General features: G+C 46.6%; 1 long non-coding RNA gene across 1 annotated transcript; it reads right to left on the minus strand.

Moving 5' to 3' along the window:
• Positions 1 to 1,557: 1,557 nt before the first annotated feature.
• On the minus strand, positions 1,558 to 3,412 carry LOC139059676 (uncharacterized). Its single transcript, XR_011514305.1, has 3 exons — positions 3,283 to 3,412; positions 2,334 to 2,445; positions 1,558 to 2,151 (listed from the first exon to the last, which is right to left on the minus strand). It is a non-coding gene; the product is annotated as an uncharacterized lncRNA (long non-coding RNA).
• Positions 3,413 to 5,672: the final 2,260 nt, after the last annotated feature.

Consider the following 5,672-nt stretch of genomic DNA (forward strand, 5'->3'; position numbering starts at 1 on the left):
TCTTAGGGTACAATGAGCTGCCTACCTACAGCCGTAGTGCCCGACTTCGTCGCACGTGGTGGTCTACTAACGAGCAACAACCAGCAGCAGAAACAGATTGGACAGAGTGTCCCACCTGTTTGCGGCGACAGTCGCTGTTAAAGATGAGCAACTTGCAGTGCAAAGCAGTCGGGTGACGCAGGCATCTGCTGCCGCAGCCTACACAGCGACATGGACTACCCATCATTTTAGCATTGACTCCTTTCCAGCCTGCATGTTTCTTTTCTTTTGGAGGCCGCTAATGTGTGGCTCACACTTGGTGTCCCACATTGTCTCAATATGGACAAGTCGCTTTCGTGGGCATCACCTTCATCGGCCACTTTTGCGGGCCTTTCCACTCAACTTCATACACGTCCGACCATGTAAGCACTTATGCTGGTCTCCGTTCATGCCTAATCGCGGCCGAGAAAGGCCAGAGGCACAATTTGCCCATGGCTGCAGCAGGAAAGGGTGAACGGGGAGCACGAATCACGGTGTGCGTAAATTGGGAGTCTATGTCGCTGTGCAGACTGCAGGATCAAATTCTTACTTCGAGAGGCTGCTTCCCAGTGCAACCGACCAGGCAGCAATATTCGAAAAACATAAAACTGCGACCGTAACCAAGTGACATAACAGCAAAATTAAATGGCAATCAGTCACCGCTTGAGGTTGACAATACATTATACATTGGCTACGAACCATCTTACAGGCATAATGCTTGCCTTTGTCACATGTGGTGGTCTGGTAACGAGCGACAACCTGCGGTACAAACAGATTGGACAGAGCCTTGCACCTGTTTGAACCAACAGTTGCCGTTGAAGATGAGCAACTTCCATTGCGAAGCAATCAGGTGACGCAGGCATCTGCTGCCGCAACCAACACAGCGGCATGGACTACCCGGCATTTTAGCGTTAACTCCTTTCCAACCTGCACATTTATTTTCTTTCGGGGGCCGCTATGTGTGGCTCACACTTTGTGTCCCACTTTGTCGCAATGTGGACAAGTCGCTTTTGTGGGCATCACCTTCGGCAGCCATTCTTGCGGGCCTTTCCACCCATACGGCTATCAACTTCATACACTTCGAACCATGTAAGCACATATGCTGGTCTCCGTTTTGAGCAAATCATGGCCGAGGTAGGCCACAAGCACAATTTGCCCATGGCTGCAGCAGGCCAGAACGAACGGGGCGCACCAGTTACGGTGTGCGTATACTGGGAGTCTATGTCGCTTTGCGGACTGCAGGAGCAAATGCTTACCTCGAGGGACTGCTTACCAATGCAACTGACCAGGCCCCCACATCTGTAACACAGTTACCACAACCAAGTGTGGCAGCAAAACCAGATTCTGCAATCAATCACTTCACTGTAGCTTGCACAAAGACCCAGGCTATCAAGGAAGAGGAGCAATCATCAACGAGACTAGGAATATGGAAAATGAGAAAGCTTGCATTCAAGAGAGAAGCCACTCTGCTCTGCAAGCATTGAAGGCTAAAAACACCAAGAAAAGTAAAATGGTACATAGCACATGTGCATAGGTTAATGCAAGACGCATGCCGATGCTGCATCAGCTATTTCAGGAGAGTAATTGCGCATGACAACATACACTAGAAGATACTGCTACAGATATGTTAGGCTGCTAGACAGTGACTGGTATTAAGTATCAGCGAAATATCCAAATATAAAGGTTGACCTTTATATTTGGATGAGGATGAATAACCTCTAACAAAAATGGGCAATGAGAAAGCTTGCATTTATAGAAGAAAAATTACACTTCGCACAAACGGAATTAACATGGCTTGGAAGCTGATTAAGGACGAACTGATGAAACTCAATCTTTCGGCCAGCGTCGTCCGTGCTTGGTCAGATGTTGCAGGTGCATCTGAAGACGAAGAATTTCTAGAAAGTCCTTTTTGAGTTACTTGGATGACTCAGCCAAATGTCCGTGCTGGTGGAATGGTGGCTGAAGCTCTTTGCAGTCTTAACACAGTCCTTTGCAGACTTGATATCTCATCCATATTCTTGTGCATGTGCTTCTTTGTTCTTGGTGTAAAAGCCTTGCAAATTCGGCTCCAGCCCCTTCCTGTTGGTGCAGATAGGAGCTCCTGTGATGACCAAGATGTGCTTGGCATAGACTCTGTTGGGGCAAAACGGTGACACGTGAGATATAGCACAGATTAGCCAAATTTATGTGGGTTTTATATGTTCGAACCAATTATACTGAACCATATATATGAACAAACATTCATATCTGCTGCAAACGGCAAGCCAATACAGCATAGATCAAACATATTTATTTCTGAACCATATGTTGTTTACCTTGTAGTAGTAGCCAATGTCCACACAATGACCTTGTCGTAGCAGGCAGCAGCTTCTGTTTAGTGCGTGGAGTGTGTTGCTTTATACTGGTGCCGTCCTCATTACTGCATGTCTGGAACAGAAATTTTGACTGAATCAGAAATTGAAAAAGCAAAGTTTTGCAATATGAAATGCAAAAAGGTGTGACATATATGTTGTAATGATTTGCGACTACAGAACACATGCAAATGTACACTGTCTATTCTAGGGTGCTTAAGCAGCATGTTAAATAAATATTGCTATTGCCCATAAAATTGATGTCTGCCTAACTACAATGCATGTCAACAGCGCAAGTACTATTAAGATCACAAATGAGAACATTTGTGGGTTCATTTATGCTCTAGAAGTGATCACACTGCTAGTTACTCAAGCAAATGCATGAAAGTCATGAAGCTATTAGAACTGATGCATTATTTTTCTCCACGAACGTGATGCACCGCTTCACTACTGCAAAAATAAATGCCCTACGGTAAACCAATCTGAACAGCAAGAACATTTGGAACCAACAAGTACGAAATATGGGTATCATGCTTGCAACTGTTTAATACATTAAATTCTGTACTTTCACTTCATTTTACCAAAGGATTATTCGGTTTTGTGGACGAAAGACGTTGCCGGCCGACTCGAAAAAAAGTTTAATCTGTATATTGATAAGGCTACTCAGTCACCTACAACCACGGCTACAATAACATGAAAAATGAGACGCGCGTTCCGATATCGCTCTTTCTTTCCTGGTTGTGTGTGTAAACCAAACGACAGCCTCGCAAGTAAAGGTTTATTTAGGAAACAGCAACTGAGATCCTCACTGCCCATATGTAATGCAGGATCTAGTTCGTTAACTTGTGCCCGCCTGGAAGGTAATGAGACAGATATTATATAACGATTGAAGCAGCGGTGTTAAACGACTCACCGTTATTGCCGTTGTCAGCCGCAGCAAAATCCAGCTCCCGTTTCGATGCAGACCTGTTCCGAATGGCTCACGACCGAAACCCAACTGCCGGGCTTACATGTCCGCTTGCAAACACGTAACTTCACCCCAAGTTACATAGAAGCGCAAGAAACTAGTTTTAGAAACAAAGAAGCAACCAGTCTTGAGTGTACGAACGAATGAATCCGTGCCGCCGTGCACTCGGAAATACCGGTAAAAATTTTAAATCCAGGCCAGAGGTCACGTGAAAGATCGATGATGCTGAACGCTATTTGCGTTCATAATGGCGAAGAAACAATAAACTTACTAACAAAGAGTACAATATCTAATTAGCAATGATAATTTTGCCCTGTTTTTATGTAAAAGAAAATGCTTCGGTAATTGTAAGAGAAAGTTTGTAAGATAAAATTGCGCTTATTACGACGCCTCTACCGGGAAATGTTGGAACTAACGAACGAATCCCGAGGTGATGCTACTAGGTCGGCTTTGTTAGCAGCGGCGCGCGGTCGATTTTTTCGCCCTCTGTGGCCATTAGTTGAACTTGAGAGTGTACGGGGCCTGACGCCAGCATGCAGAGGCCTAGGTTGCCAAGGTTACGGTGGGCCGTCGCCAACAGCAGCGACGCGGCGCTGCGAGGACGTTTCAATCTCGATGACTGCTCCGACGACAGGGCTCGGAGCGCCTCAGAGCGCTCCAAGATAGAGGACAGCAATCGAGAAGAACCAGCCGAACGCAGGGCGCGCACCCTCTTTCAACCAGCCGAAGACAACACCGCTCGCGAGAGCGCTCCAGAGTGCTCAGAAACGACCAGCCGAAGATGGCATTAGATTGCATCTATTCCAGCGTCTAGCGGAGTGTTTTCACATGATTATTTCAGCAAAAGATTCTCGAAGCCGCGTTTTCAGCTTCTTTTCGGCTGGGTGCTTACCCTTCGATGTATTCCTCGGGCTTCCAAAAAAAATCAATAGCTCGTTGACAACGTACGCATGTGCTAATGGGCCCATCGCCTAATTGTCGGTGAAGTGCCATCTTAGGTGTCGGCTTCATCAATGGTGCGTAATTCTATTCCCAATGCTATCATTTCCTATGTAAAGGTGGTCGACAGAAACGAAGACATAGGACATGGCAATGCCATCCACGACAGCCACCCGAACCCCTGCCCGAGCTCCAATGATGCCTCCACGAGACATTAAACGCCTCCTGCGGGATTGTGAGGCCCTTCACCCGCTACGAGACAAGCCAGGCTGACGTGTGCAACTCCAGGTGCGCCAAGAAAGCGCTCCTCTACCTATGGGAAGTTTGCTTGTCAATCCAGCTTGCAAAAAGAATCTAAAAGCCGGGCTATTCATGTTCTTTAATTCTAACTCTATCCACAGCGTGTGTCGACTTGCGCGCATTTCCGCACTGCCGCAATGTGAGTGTCATTTACCCAGTAATAGTAAGTTTTATTAGTGCAGGACCAGACCCCCATTTTCACGATAAAGTTAATTAAACCACTTGATTTGGTGGACGTGAAGCGTGTTCTCCGAAAGACGTTCATCTTGCTCTCCAAAGGCTGTGCCCTGCAGGCTTCTGCCGGTTTCTGCCGCAGCACCTACTCCAATTTCTATGGCAATATGCGTCATACACGAAAAGCACTATACGCCGTGCTTAACTTCCCTTAAGATGAAGTATTCAGCAAACAGAGCGCCGACAAGGGACGATTATAAAGCCGAGTTGTGACATCTAGCCTATTTGGTTGAATACTGTGTCCCAAACAGTGCCCACTTCTGCGGCAGACTTCACTAACGATGCTTTGAATTGGATTCTTGCGATTTACGAACCAAACCCACGATTCGATTATGAGGCACGCCGTAGTGGGGCGACTCCGGATGAATTTTGGCTACCAGGGAATATCTAACGTGTCCCCAATGCCCGGGACAGGGCTGTTTTTGCAATTCGCCCCCATCGAAATGCGGTCGCCGAGGCCGGGATTGGATCCCGCGACCTCGTGCTTAGCAGCGCAACACCATAGCCAGTAAGCCACCATGAAGGGTCTAACGATGTCCACAGCACACCGATGCGGTGTTCCACGTATGTGAATTAGTGGTTTTACGTACTCTCGGAAGCAAATGTTTTGAAACCAAAGCATCAGCAGCAAACTGAGCATTTCTTTTTCTAGCATAACGAATTCATTGCATAACACGCGCACGCGGGCTGTAGCACTTAATTTCAGCCTGCATTCCTTAAGAAGAACTACTTTCTTGCTGCGCTTATGATGCCTAAACTTTTGCTGGCCACTACACATAGAGTCTAGCGTAAAGGTCATGCGCAGCTGCAATAAGTAAATTAAATGGGATGGTCGTCACGTAGATGCAGTTTGTCCATGTTTC

Source organism: Dermacentor albipictus, chromosome 4 (assembly GCF_038994185.2).
Source record: "Dermacentor albipictus isolate Rhodes 1998 colony chromosome 4, USDA_Dalb.pri_finalv2, whole genome shotgun sequence".
Taxonomy (NCBI): domain Eukaryota; kingdom Metazoa; phylum Arthropoda; class Arachnida; order Ixodida; family Ixodidae; genus Dermacentor; species Dermacentor albipictus.